This window comes from Candoia aspera, chromosome 1, assembly GCF_035149785.1.
Source record: "Candoia aspera isolate rCanAsp1 chromosome 1, rCanAsp1.hap2, whole genome shotgun sequence".
NCBI lineage: Eukaryota > Metazoa > Chordata > Lepidosauria > Squamata > Boidae > Candoia > Candoia aspera.
Genome location: NC_086153.1, coordinates 119,321,931 through 119,337,770, shown reverse-complemented (window position 1 = coordinate 119,337,770; position 15,840 = coordinate 119,321,931).

The following is a 15,840-nucleotide window of genomic DNA, read 5'->3' as shown; positions in this document are numbered from 1 at the left end:
CAGCAGCAGCATATTTAAGTGATGTAACCAGATGTTGGTATAGTTTGTCCAATACTTTTTTTAATTAAAAGGTTTAACACTAACCACACTGGATCATTTACAATATATTCTTATGGGAATAGTTCTGGTTTCCAGTATAGCTTCTCATGGATACAAATGATCTTCCCACAGTTATTCTAGTCTAGTGGTATCCAGGTTAAAATCAATGCTGTCTCTGAAGATTTCAAATGGTTCAGATTTCAGCAACCTACAAATTAAAATATACTATTCAAAACACATACTTTCTTGCTTTTAGTCTGGTAATTTCAAGACTAAATGTATATGGCCTAGTATATGTCAAGGGCCTTCTCCAATATGTACCTGCCTAACTTTAAAATCTGCTTCAAGGTCTCTATTCTTGATCTCTCTTCCTTTAAAAAATTAGGCAGAGGATGATCAGAACCTGCCCCTCCATTTTTGAAATGTCTTCCTAAGATATATTTGTATAACCTCAAGAACTGCAGTCTTTTATATTACAAGTTTAAATTGTTTTGATTTGTTTTGTTAAACCAGGTATTTCTGGTTGAGCTGTGCTGCAACGTGGTTAGTGGTTAAGATGATAGACTAGGCCTGGGAAGTTTCAGGTTCAGACTGGGCTAATCATGACCTCTCAGCTCAACTTATCTTATAGACAGTTGATGTGGCAAAAATAGTTGGAGGAGGGAGGGTTATGTATGTAGCTTTGAGCTCCTGAAAGTAAGGTGGCTATAAATATAATGAATGCATAAATAAAATCAGTTAAGAAGATTGCAATAAAGAGACCTAGCAGAAACATAAGGAAATTATTTTGCCCATGAGGAGAACAGCACCATTTCGTTAATGTTCCCCATAATACCATAATCCCCTGAATACATAGTATTCAGACATATACCGCCTCTGACCACAGTTATAATTGATAACCATAATCAGTAATAGCCTTTTTGACATAAGACATTAATGATCTCCTTGTTTCAGTCACCCAGTTTCTATAGAAGCCGAGGGTTGTACTGTAATCTGCTGGTAGCACTGCATAAGAATGGGAGGACACAAAAGTCTTAAAGCACACAATGAGTGAAGCATAAGGACTAGTACTGGAATTGGACACTGAGACACCAGAATATCATTCAATATCTGAGCTACTGTTATCTCAGTTGAATGACCAGCCCCAAATCCTGGTTGAATATGGTTTGAGAAAGCTATGGAATTTAAATCAGGAATCAATTGTGGGAAGGCCACTCTTTCAAAGATTTTATATGAAAAAGGAAGCAGAGACACGGGTCAGTAACTTGAATTCAAGGAGAGATCTAGGGAAGGTTTCATTAACATATTTGCCATTACTTAATATAATATTTACCAGGTAACATAGGACAGGAAAAGAGTAAGGGGGGGAAAAAAAGAAAGAAAAGAAAGGGAGTAGCCAGGGATGTAGTATAGAGAAAGCCCTCTGTGATAAATTCAAATGCATAAAGGTGTTGTAGAAGATAAAACAAATAGTGGAGGAGAGGTACTAGAAGGAAAGGAATAAACAGTGTTCAACATTTTATTAAAGAAGAATTACTCCAAGCCCTCATTGAAAGAGAAGAGCTGGGGGAAAGCACATTCTTCACTTCAGTGGTAGTGAGACCCTGACCTAAGACTGAACGGTAGTCTGAGTAAAAGCCTCCTTTGCCTGTTGCAAATAATAAAAATAATTATCCCAAGCTATCCTATGTGTGTCTGCAGCCTGAAGGGAGAGAGTTTTATCTCATTTCCTTTTCCTTTATGGCCAAGCCTCATGGACACAGATATAACCTACAATACCTAAGATAGCAATAGTGACTGACACATTTTTACATTGAAACCAAGTTTCAATTACCAATGCTAGAGAAATATATTAAGTAGTAAACAGTATATTTTCTTGACCATCTGCAACTGCCTAATGAACATGCTCCTTGGCAGAATTTTTGACCAGGATAGACTGTCTGTGTGGAGCTATCTTTGTATAATAGCCAAATTGGGGCAAAGATCTTTCTCCAGATACCCATCTGCAGCTTGCTTCAACCTTATCATAGTCATCACAATCACCTCCTCCTTCAGTCCTGGATGTTCTCAGTAACACCTTTTATAGTCCTTGCCTATGCTGCCGTCCTAAAAGGCCACCAATCCTACAAGCTCTTCCCACAGCTACTCCTAATCATAGGTGGTAAAGACTTGGCATTTCCAATTCGTTACTTTAATCCCACACTGCTATATTGCATAAAACGTAAGTAAAAAAATAGGCAGCAAGCACTGTTCCTAAAATGAAGCTCATGCTTGGCACCTTTAAGATAGAATTATATAGTAGACATGGAGGGTCTCAACCACAATATATTCACATACCAGGTGGCCAGATGTCTTCATCAAGTCATACAACTGCACAAAACTTTTAGTTGGATATGTTGTTTCATTAACTTATTGTTGTTTTTTCCCCTGATAATGAATTGCTGTATCAAACAGTTCCTCTTTTTCTACTGTAAGGTTGGCCAAAGACTGTAATAAAGAGATTTGATTTGATTTGATTTGATTTGGGTGCATTTCCTTAGGGCCTGGAGGCTTCAAGACAATATAGCTAGTGGATCCTTTACACATTCTTACTGAATTGCACCCCACCCCACTTTGTTGTGTTCATTTCTTGGTAAGCTGTGTTTTCTACAAACTCCTTTTATGTTTTTTAGTCTTTTGATTAACTTTATGTTTTTAGACTGGACCTGTTTTTTCAATAACCTTGAGAGAATTATTTTAATTTTAGAGAATTATTTCAAGTTCTGCAAATGCTTTGGCTCTGTTTATAGCCTTAAGCTTTGAGAAGCTTACTTTCATGGCCACCTTAAGCAAGGTAAAGTGAATGTTACAACATGGCATGGGAAAAGTTAGGAAGAAGCAGAGAACTATATAAACCTCAAATGGAGGTGAAAAATATCTCTAAAACATATAAAACAAAACTAAAAGTTTTGTGCAGTTGTATGACTTGATGAAGACATCTGGCCACCTGGTATGTGAATATATTGTGGTTGAGACCCTCCATGTCTACTATATAATTCTATCTTAAAGGTGCCAAGCATGAGCTTCATTTTAGGAACAGTGCTTGCTGCCTATTTTTTTACTTAAGTTTTATGCAATATAGCAGTGTGGGATTAAAGTAACGAATTGGAAATGCCAAGTCTTTACCACCTATGATTAGGAGTAGCTGTGGGAAGAGCTTGTAGGATTGGTGGCCTTTTAGGACGGCAGCATAGGCAAGGACTATAAAAGGTGTTACTGAGAACATCCAGGACTGAAGGAGGAGGTGATTGTGATGACTATGATAAGGTTGAAGCAAGCTGCAGATGGGTATCTGGAGAAAGATCTTTGCCCCAATTTGGCTATTATACAAAGATAGCTCCACACAGACAGTCTATCCTGGTCAAAAATTCTGCCAAGGAGCATGTTCATTAGGCAGTTGCAGATGGTCAAGAAAATATACTGTTTACTACTTAATATATTTCTCTAGCATTGGTAATTGAAACTTGGTTTCAATGTAAAAATGTGTCAGTCACTATTGTTATCTTAGGTATTGTAGGTTATATCTGTGTCCATGAGGCTTGGCCATAAAGGAAAAGGAAATGAGATAAAACTCTCTCCCTTCAGGCTGCAGACACACATAGGATAGCTTGGGATAATTATTTTTATTATTTGCAACAGGCAAAGGAGGCTTTTACTCAGACTACCGTTCAGTCTTAGGTCAGGGTCTCACTACCACTGAAGTGAAGAATGTGCTTTCCCCCAGCTCTTCTCTTTCAATGAGGGCTTGGAGTAATTCTTCTTTAATAAAATGTTGAACACTGTTTATTCCTTTCCTTCTAGTACCTCTCCTCCACTATTTGTTTTATCTTCTACAACACCTTTTGCATTTGAATTTATCCATTTAACACAGAGGGCTTTCTCTATACTACATCCCTGGCTACTCCCTTTCTTTTCTTTCTTTTTTCCCCCCCCTTACTCTTTTCCTGTCCTATGTTACCTGGTAAATATTATATATTGTGCAGTTGTATGACTTGATGAAGATATCTGGCCACCTGGTATGTGAATATAGAGTTAGCATTCCTTAAAAAGTAATAAACATAAAATTTATCACTATGACCCTCAAATTTAGAGATTATTGGGAAGATCAAAGCACGTCTCAGGGCATCATAAAAAGGACACTACATAGGCAAGAGTTTCTACCTCCCTGGATCCACAAGGGCAAAGTCTTTGTAAATAAGGAATCCCATGAAAGTGGGCTCTGGAAAAGGCCTATCTATATTTGCTTAGGGTTAGATTGTATAGGTACCCTCCAGTAGAGGGCTTGCGGCTATCTAACAATTAGCAATAGAATTCAGAAGCATTGGTGATATCATTTTGGTGGTCAGTAGGGTGAGGATTTCTATGACCTAAAAATGTTAGAAATATGAAAGCATTTATGACCTTAAAACCATTTAAATATGACTTTTAAAGCAAAAATATGACTACAATTTTTCTGAAATTAGCACCCAATTTTTAAAAATCTGTGCTTACACACACACACACACACAGACACAGACACACAAACACAAATTTAAAAGGTTTATTCTTCTTCACTTCCAGTGCAGAAGTGCTAGTATTGAAGGAATCTAATGAACATCTTGAGAGTAAAATGGTCATCCCTGGATTAGTTTTCATTAACAGCAGAATTGCGTTGGATGACCATGTGCATCTTGAGGATATCAAACTCAAAACTCCTTCTGTTGTCCACCAGTATGTTCTTGTATCTGGAGAAACTCTGTTTGACATCACAAGAGCTTATAGGAACAAATTTGAAAAAAGCAGACTTATCTGGAGAAAATTCTGCCTTGAAGTCTTCAAATTTTGCTTGGAGTCTATATAGAACGTTACTTATTTTGCAAAGTGTTGAATAACCCAGATTAGATTGCAGCACTCTTTGCAGTTGATCACTAAGTTTTTCAGCTACTTTCCCCTTTGCTTGCTTTAAATCACTCTCAGTTTGTTTTACAACGTTCAGTGCATCACTAAGTTCCATTCCATTCTTACAGTTTCAAGGCGGGTGATTGCTCTTGATAATCCACTGAAGTTAGATCCTATATATGCTAAGTTTCCAGCCAAGGTTTCAGAAAAGGAAACTTGCACAATCTTGGTGGAGGAAGATTCACAACAGTCAAATTCTTTAACTATCCACTGCAAGGAAGCATAATTTGTGAAATAATACATAGCTACATCCAGCCAAGTCCCCCAATGTGTCATGGCAGGTTGGGGAGGGAGAGCCAAAGTAGGAGCAATTTCTTTGAACTTTTGTACTCGAAGTGGAGCTTTAATGAACATTTTTTTTTTCCCATTCAAAATTATCTACATCAGGATAGTTGCTTCAAATCTCTTTGGCCACTCTGTGTAAACCATGTGCAAGCCTTGTGATATGGATCATTTTTGGATAAAGAAGTTTAAGTCCCTTGGCTGCTTTAGTCATGGATGGAATGGCATCTGTTACAAAGAGGATATTTCTCCTTTTTACACCATCTGGCCAGAGTAGCTTCATAGAATCATCAAAGAGCATAGAAATAGTGGAATTGTTTACTTTTTGTAGAGTTTCACATGTTAGAACAAATACTTCACCAGGCTTGTCACATTTCAGAGTGCCAATAATAACATTGGCTACATATCTTCCATTTACATCCCATGTTTCATCTATTGAAACCCATATCTTATTGTTGTCAACAGCAGATCTTACCTTTGCTAACACATCTTCATAGCAGGCAGAGATGTAATTTTTCCTTACAGTTGATTCATTTGGAATTGGGTGACTGGTGTACCTCTCCAAAAAATGCCTGAGGCTACCACTACCTAATTTCCTTAAGGGAATATTTGAAGTCACTATCATTGTACAGAGATCCTTACAAAATTCTGACTGGGTATTTGATGAACCTGCAGTTGAAGAAGAAGCTCTCTCGAAAAGGAGACATTGCCTGTTCTCAGTGAAGGTAAATCTTGCTAAACAACTCTTGTGTTTTGCGGTGTCACAATGTTGTTGAATATTAAAACGCTTTTAGGCCTATACCTTAACTTCACACAATTTATAAAACAAAATATCACCATCGCTACTGAAAATCTGCTCCCCAAATTCTTGAACAAGATGCTGTAATTTCACACTTGCTGAACATGTACTTTTAGGCATGTTGAAATCAGATTGCAGCTGTCACGTGACTCTACCACCTGGAACACACACATACCTGAGTTGGGGAGCAAATGAGAAAAAGAAAAAACAGGCAAATTCTCACCTTTTTTTCAGGCCTGGTCAGGGGAGAAGCCTTTTCCCTTTCCCTCCCTCCCTCACACACACCCCTGAGTTGAAGAGAAAATAAGAAAAACAAAACAGGCAAATTCTCTCCTTTTTTTTCCAGGCCTGGTGTCAAGAGTACTGATGGTGAGCAGGAGGGGGCCTCTGTCCAGGGGGGAAAATGCATGCGTAGTACTGAGGAGTTAAGCAGCCATTCAAAGAGACACAGATCAGACCCGCCTTAACCTTTGGGGTTTATCTGTCTGGGTTTTTCCCACGCTTCTTCAGTTTGTTAGGATTTTTTGTCTAATGTAGCAGTAATAAAGCACTAGAGACCTATTTCTTGTCTCAGTGTGGTTCCTGGCTGTTAGGACATCAATCCTAACAAACTCCTACTCCCATTGAAAGAGGGAGGAACAAAAAAAAAAAGGAAGAGACATTTGGGAAAATGTCTTCGGAAAACCAGGAAATTCGGCAGGCCATCCAACAACTGGCAGCAGCATTGCAACAACATCAACAACAAGTAGATCTCCAGATCAAAACATTACAAGCAGCCATGCTACAGCAGTTACAACAACCAGCTCCAATTAACCCACAATCGGTGCCAGGAGCAGCAGCTCCGCCAGTAGTCTTGAGATCCCAGGGCAGTCTACCAGAGAGGTTTGGAGGAGAAGCAGGACAGTTGAGAACCTTTCTCACACAGTGCACAATGTTTTTCGACAGCAGACTGGCAGAGTTTCCCACAGATAGAACCAGAGTCACCTTCATCCTAAGCCTGCTAAAGGGCCCAGCAGCCAAATGGGCTATTCCCATGGTGGAGAACAACAACCCAATTCTCAACGACTACCAGAATTTTCTGGCAGGGTTCCGAGCACACTTTGATGACCCGATCAGAGAGGTCACTGCCAGCCGGGAAATTCGGAAGCTCAAGCAAGGCAACAAGAGAGTGGGAATCTACATTGCTGATTTCAAGCTGTTAGCAGGAGATCTGGACTGGAATGAGAGTGCCTTGAAAGACCAATTCAAACAGGGGCTGGATGAAGAAATTAAAAATGAATTAGTGTGCCAGGGAACACCAGCTACCCTAGAAGGTTTATATCAACTGTCTGTGGTTGTAGACGCCAGGCTAGAAGAGCTCAGACAGATGCAGCTGGGGAGAAACAGGGGCCTCAGAGCGCTTCCAGGATTTCCAGCTCTCTCCGCAGCATCTCTTTACTCAGGACCAGAGGAGCCAATGCAGGGGCGAGCAGGAGGCTTATTTCCGAGGCTGAGAGACAGAGAAGGAGAGAGAGAGCCCTCTGTTTCTACTGTGGAGCCCAGGGGCACATGGTGAGAGCTTGCCCAGCGAGAAGCCAAGCAAATTCCGTAAGAGCCCCAGGGCAAGCAGCAGAACCAAGAGCCACCTCCACCTCAACTTCCAACCAGGGAAACTCCATTGGTCTCCCTCCACAGAGCTCAGCAGGGAGACCATCAATCAATTAAGAAGGACTCATTCCGAGGATTCCAGGCAATCCTTTTACTACTTACCAGTCATAATGCACGTAAACCCAGAGCACCAGGTCAAGCTAGAGGCCCTCGTGGATTCTGGAGCTTCCACCAATTTTATTGATGTACAGACTGTACAAGACCTCAACATCCCAACCATAGAATTGCCACGTCCCATAGAAGTGGAGACCATTGACGGCCAGCCCCTCAAGGCAGGGCCGATTAGAAGGTTCACAGAACCTTTGCAACTAACAATGGGAGACCACACTGAGTGGATCCAACTTTATGTTACTGCATCACTTAAATGTGCCTATAGTCCTGGGCACACCTTGGCTGAAGATCTACAACCCATTGTTGAACTGGACTACAGAAGCAATCTCCTTCCCAGCTAAGGAATGCCAGCACCACAAGACTCAAGCCGCTCTCCTCTCTCCAGCAACCAATGCAGCCACGGAAGCAATGGGGGGTCCAGTTGCCAGCCAAGTATGCAGATTTTGCAGACGTTTTCAGTGAACAAGAGGCCACAGCACTAACCGCCCCCCCCCCAGGGACTGTGATTGCACCATTGAGTTGATACCAGGAGCCAAGATTCCAGCAAGGAAACAATATCCCATGTCCCCCAAGGAACTAGCCACCTTAAAGGATTACTTGGATTCTAATCTCCAAAAGGGTTTCATCCAACCATCTACTTCCCCAGCATCTGCTCCTACCTTCTTCATACCAAAGAAGCCTGACCCGTTGGCACCGGCAAACCAGGAGGCACCCATGAGAGTGGTCCACGATTTCAGTTCCCTCAATAAACTCACGGTCAAAGAAAATTACCCACTCCCCCTAATATCTGATCTGTTGGATCGCTTACAGAAAGCATGCATTTTTACTAGGTTGGACCTCAGGAATGCATACAATCTGATCTGGATGAAAGGGGCATGAATATCTGACTGCCTTCGATACCAGGTTTGGTAAATTTGAGTACCTTGTTTTGCCCTTTGGCTTGTGTAATGCAGGAGCCATATTTTCCAGATTTATGAATCAAATTTTCTCTGATTTACTAGATAAGTATCTGGTCATTTATCTAGATGACATATTAATATTCTCTGAGGATGCTACAACTCATGTAACCCATGTACGTAATGTCTTGCAAAGACTGAGAGAGAACAAGCTGTTCGCCAAGCTAGAGAAGTGTGCCTTCGATTTAACTGAATTACATTTCCTGGGCTATAAAATATCAACAGAAGGCATATCCATGGATCCTTCTAAGATCCAGGCAATTCTCTCTTGGCAACCCCCCCGAAATGTGAAAGAGGTACAAAGATTTCTAGGGTTCTGCAATTTTTACAGGAGATTCATAAATAAATTTAGTGACAGGGCTAAACCCCTCACACAGCTTTTGAAGAAAGGATCAAAATTCATTTGGGGGGAGAGACAGCAAGCAGCCTTCCAAGAATTTAAGCAACTCTTTGCATCCCAGCCGCTTTTAAAGCACCCTGATCCCACGAAGCAATTCATAATGCATTCAGATGCTTCAGATATTGCCATTGGTGTGGTTTTATTGCAATATACAAACAAAACCGAGAATATATTGCTCCCTTGTGCATTTTTCTCCCGCATGCTCTCACCAGCAGAGAGAAACTATGATGTTTTTAACAAGGAGTTGCTAGCAATTAAAGCAGCATTCCAAGAGTGGAGGCACTGGCTAGAAGGTGCAGCCTTTCCTGTGAAAGTTTGCACTGATCACAAGAATTTACAGCTTCTACAAAACACCAGATCCCTCACCCCACGCCAAATCAGATGAATCCAGTTTTTCTCCCATTTCAATTTTGTCATTTCTTATGTTCCCAGGGCGCAGAACTGTTTGGCAGATGCCCTGTCTCGATCCATTCAGGCAACCCCCGCTACTCACCAGGAGGTACAGGGTACTATATTACAACCTCACAACTTTCAGCAGTCTATGAGGGGGAACCAGACAGAGATTTTAGCAGTAGGCAGACAAGCAGAGGACCTATTTACAAGAGTCAGAGCTCAGCAGCAACAGGACCCGTATGCCAGGGCCAGGATGGATGACCTCCAGAGCGGCCCGCAAGACACTGCCTCCCCCTTTAATGTGGAGGCAGGAATCCTCTGGCATAGTGGGCGATTATACATTCCCCCCTCATTGAGGGAAGAAGTACTGAGGCTTTCCCATGACCATCAAAAGGCAGGCCACAGAGGTGTTTTCAAAACTCTCCATAGAGCTCTGAGAGACTACTGGTGGCCTAAGATAACTGCAGACATAAAGGGCTACGTGGCTTCTTGTCATACCTGCAGATGAGCCAAGCCTCTCCCAGGGAAACCCACAGGACTCTTGCAACCCCTACTCACCCCCAGTAGGCCTTGGGATACAATCTCCATGGATTTCATCACTGATTTACCCCTGGTCCAGGGGCTGACTTCCATACTAGTGGTGGTGGATCTTTTCACTAAAATGGTGCATTTCATTCCTTGCAAGGGCCTTCCATCTGCGCAAGCCACAGCGCAGTTGTTTATGGACCATGTTTTTAGGTATAGAGGCATGATAAATCACTTGGTGAGTGACAGAGGCCCTCAGTTCACTTCCAGGTTCTGGAGGGCCCTTTTCCAGTCACTAGGGGTCCAGATCCACCTATCATCATCGCATCATCCGGCTAGTAACGGGCAAGCTGAAAAAATTAACCAATGGTTACAGCAGTATCTCAGGTGTTACACCACTTATCAGCAAGACAATTGGCCAGCCCTGCTGCCCATGGCAGAATTTACTTATAACAACTCTGCGCAATCCTCTACCAAGATGTCTCCTTTCCAAGCACTCTACGGGGTTAAGCCTCGGCTGTTGCCCACCTCCTCCCAGCAGGGAACTGTTCCAGCCACGGCTGATTTTCTTAAGGAGCAACAAGCCTCACCGGAGTTGTTAAAGGTGCAGCTGAACAGGGCAAAGATGCTCACAGACAAGAGGGGCCAGCGATTGTGGTAGAAGACAAAGTGTGGCTCTCTACCAAGTTTTTGACCTCTACCAGGCCCTCCAAGAAGTTGGACTCTAAGTTTGTGGGCCCTTTCACTGTGGTACAGCAGATAAATCCAGTGGCTTATCGCTTAAAGCTACCAGCATCCATGAAAATCCATCCAGTCTTTTACAGAGCCTTGCTAGCCAAAGACCCTCTCCCAAGTACCTTACGATCACAAATGCCCCCCCCCTCCAGTAATTGTGGAGGGGGAGGAGGAATACCAAGTCAAGGAAATTCTGGACTCTAGGAGGAGGGGAAGGGGCATCCAATATTTAATACACTGGAAAGGGTACCCTGAGGAAGAGCGCACGTGGGAGAATGCCAGAGATGTGCATGCACCAGCACTGGTTCATCGATTCCATCAGCTTTTCCCTCACAAACCCAAGCCTCGCACTCTACCAGAAATTCCTCACTTGACTGAGCAAGCAGAGGAATCCCAAGCAGAGGAGTTCATAAGTTGGCAACCTCCACCCCCGCCTGAGGCTCTGAGGCCAGAGGCAGAGGAGGAAGGAGAGCCGCAGCCCTCCACCTCGGGCTTGCATTTCCCAAGGGGGAGGGGGGAAGAATCTTCTAATTATCTAGCTATTTTCCAGCAGCAGCCACCTGGGCCAGAAGCATTATCAGACCTGGAGAGCAGCACTGATTCGTCCTTGGAGGAGTTTTCCTTTGAAGAATTTCCATCGTTGCCCAGTTCCCATGGGAGCTTAGAGGGGGACATGGACTCTTCTGAGACCTCTGGAAGGGGGGGCGCTGAAATGGAATGTGAATCTGGAGGGGAGGGTGATGTCATGAGTACTGATGGTGAGCAGGAGGGGGCCCCTATCCAGGGGGGAAAATGCATGCATAGTAGTGAGGAGTTGAGCAGCCATTCAAAGAGACACAGATCAGACCCTCCTTAACCTTTGGGGTTTATCTGTCTGGGTTTTTCCCACGCTTCTTCAGTTTGTTAGAATTTTCTGTCTAATGTAGCAGTAATAAAGCACTAGAGACCTATTCCTGGTCTCAGCGTGGTTCCTGGCTGTTAGGATACCTGATCAGGGGAGAAGCCTTTGTTCACACCATTCTCTCTCTCTCTCTCTCTCATACACATACACACACACACACACACACACCTTCCTGAGTTGGGGAGCGAATAAGAAAAAGAAAAAAAAAACAGGCAAATTCTCACTTTCATTGCTGGCTCGAACTTGCTGGCCTATCAGGAGGGTTGCCAATAACCAAAATATGACTAAAATATTATGTTTGTTACAAAATTAAGCGGAAATATGACATAACACCTTTAAAAAGTCAAAATATGACTTTTCAGGCAAAATAAAAAGCATCTAATTCTCACCAGATTACTCTAAAACATGTTTTAACTTAGTTATAAATTCAAAAAATGTTCCAGAAAAAATATGACATGTCATAGAAATCCTTGCCCTAGTGATCAATGTCCCTAATTCTTTTCTTTTACTACCAATTTGGCCTTCTCAAGAGTTAATTGGCCCAAATATTCAGCAGAGAAGCCAAGACTGCAAAGTTCTTCTATATAGGTATGGTGCCAATGAGACTGGTAGCTTTCTGACAACAGCAGAGGCATCAGGCCTATAGGGTCAAACATGATTCTGAGTCCTGAAATTAGAATACTGGCCCAGGCCTGGGCCTTAATATGTGGCACACTAGCTTCAAGCCTAGAGACTGCATTAGGCATGCATTTTGGGCTACCAAACAAATTTCTAAGGAAATTCGACTGAATGGTTTCATAAGCCCTTAGGTTTGTATATGGGCCAAGGTGTATCCCATATAATAGTTGGGCAGCTGTTTTAGCCATAAACAGTTTGATTGCTGATGGTATGTAATTTCCCCCCTATTGCCTAATTTTTTTTATTATTGCTTGTGAACTCTTTTGAACAGTAGATGTGGCATAATTTACCTGGGCTGTTCATTTCCTAGATGCCTGAAATACTGTGCCCAAATATTTAAAACATTTGACTTGTTCTAATTCATGGGAACCAATTGTCCACTTGTACCTTTGCCTTTTGTTGGAAAAAACTAAAACTTTACATTTATCGTAGTTGACTACTAATTGTTCCTCATTACAGTAGGATGCCAGAGTTCTTGGTGCCTGCTTCATGCCTACAGAAAACAAGGAGAGAAGAACTGCATCATCAGTGTAGAGTAGAATTGGGAGATGTCTATCAGCTAATTTAGGTGCATGGATACCAACTCTCTGAAGGGTTTTAATCAGAGAGTTGATATTAATGTTAAAAAGGAATGGTGCTAAAATACATCCTTGTTTCACCCCCTTGACAGTCTGGATAAAGTCAGAAAGGTCCCCTCCCTGGTTATATCTTACTGTAAGGCCGGTTTTATCATATAGCCTATGAATTAGGAGCAAGTGTCTTTTGTCTATAGAGGATCTGCTCAGAATATCCCAGAGTCTGACCCTTGAGATATTATCAAAAGCTGCCTTGAAATCAATGAAGGCTGCATATAGATTCAAGTCAGAGTGGTTTGTATATTTGTCCACCAGATGTTGAAGCACTGTGCAATGGTCTATAGTGGATCGTCCCAGTTGAAACCCTGCTTGCTCAGGGTTGATTATTCCCTCATCTATCACCCAGGTTTGGAATTTGGTGAATAGGTACCTGGCATATAGTTTGCTAATGATGTTCAATAAACTAATTGGCCTATAATTAGCTAGGTCATTCCTATCAACCTTTTTATATAAGGGAACAATTATAGTTTCCTCCCAGTCCTCTGGAATCTTAGCTGTGTGGTTCATGTATGAAAAGAAGGAGGCCAGTACAGAGACTCACCAATCTGCATTGGATTTAATTAGCTCAGGCGGGATACAGTCACTCCCAGGGGCTTTGCCACACTTAAGCTGGTTAAATTGATTTTAAACTTTCTTGCATGTGACTGAGGGCCATTGCGCTAGTGAGGATAATGGTACATCCATCACATAGGTGTTAGTGTATGGATCACAATAAAGGGCTTGGAAGCGATGTACCCAAATACTTGAGGGAATGCTACAATGCAATTGTGTAATGACGTTATGGGAGCAATCTGTTATAGTATGCCAGAATAGGGGAGGATTTTTGGACTTTGTAGCTTTGTTTAGTTGTGACCATTTTTTCTTCTGATCTTGGGTATTTTCTTTCTGAGCAGAGCCTTATATTGTATTTTCTGCTCCTTTAGAATTTGGATGGAATCTGATGAATTGGCCTTCAGTGAGGTGTCACAGGATTCCAATAATGCTGCTTTGGTAGTGATGCAAGATTTGTCAAACCAACTCTTAGAATGCCATCCCCTGATTAGGTTGGTATTTGCCTTTGTTAAAAAAGGTTGGAGCTTAGCTATGAAATTGTGATTGATATACATCAAGTATTCTGCTATCTTATGGGGTGGTTGGGTCTGAGAGCGCTCCTAAGTTACAGAGGCTTGAAAAGTATGCAGTTCCTTCCTCCATGAAACCATTGGGCTATCCTACTTTCAAGGGAGCCATTCCATCTGACCCTGTAAGAGCTGCCTCCCATCAGGCATTTTAAATGGGCCTTAACTAGGTTCCTAATTAGGCCTTGTCTAAATTTGCAAGTGAAAGTAGGGGAAGGTGGTCGCTTTCAGACCTAGGGACTATGCCAAAATGCTTAAGGCAAGGGGCCAGGTCTCTAGAAATTATTAAATAATCTATGGTAGGTAATTTATGAGTTAACCAAAATGCATATTGCCCAGGGAAATCATTTCGGACAGAGCCGTTTAACATATGTAGGTTAAGCCTATTTAGGAGATGCAGCAACCTAAAGCTAGTCCTCCCAGAATTTAGCAGAGGCCATGTACTGCTATTGTGAAAGACATAATCCTCTTACAAAATTTTTAAATTTAAAAATCATTGAAGGGAGTGAAAAATGCCTAAAAGTCAATATTATTCTTTTGAGTCCATGCCAAGACTTTTTCCCTATTTATTCAACCTATATGCTGAATATATATTGAGGGAAGCTGGACTGGAAGAAGATGAGTGTGGTTTTAAAATCGGAGGAAGACACTTCACTATCTTGTGCAATACTGATAGTACTCTGATAGCTGACATTGAACTGATATTGAAGCTCCAGTAATGAAAGTCAAGGAGCACAGTGAAAAATTGGACTAAGGTTAAACATAAAGAAGATCAAATACATGACAAAAGGTACAGCAATCTGCCATAGAGTTCACACTGAAGATACTGAAGGGGTGGATAGTTTCTGCCTTTTAGATTTGACTAACAAGAGTAAAGGAACCAGCAGTCAAGAAATACACTGCAAGTTAGCCCTTGGTAGAGTTTCAGTAATGACCTTCGAAAAGATATTCAGATGCTGTGATGTGTCTATACCTACAAAGATCAGAATCATGCAGGCAATGGTTTTCCCTGTGACACTCCTTGGAAGCAAAAGTTGGACTTTGAAGAAGCAGGCTAGAAAGGGTATTGACGCTTTTGAACTTGGATGCTGGAAAAGGCTCCTGAGAATACCATGGACAGCCAAGACAACAAACAGATGCATCATAGAAGAAATCAATCCAGAGTTCTCACTCAGGGCACAAATGACCAGGCTTAAATTATCCTACTTTGGACGAATTATGCAAAGACCTAGTTCTTTGAAGAAGTCCATAAGGCTGGGAAAGGTGAAAAGAAAAAGAAAAAAATGACCAGGCACAAAATGGATGGACTCAGTCAGTTACAGTGGCAGTGGGTATACTATTGGCAGATTTGAATGACCAGGTTGGGGACAAATTGTCCTAGAAAAATTCTATCTATGTGGTTGCTAAGAGCAGACACCAACTTGATGGCACATAGTCATTCATGCTTGGATTATTACAATAATCTGCTGGCAGGTGTCCTCAATTCTTCTTGTTGTCTCCTGGTTTTAGTCCAGATCAGTGCATCTGGACTGTTCTGGACCTTCCATGTTAGTGTCATGTTTAACTACACCACAGGGCTCTTGGCTGGCTCCATTTTTTCAGCTGGTGTTCCTGTTCGATTTGGTGTAGTTTGTGTCCTGTTCA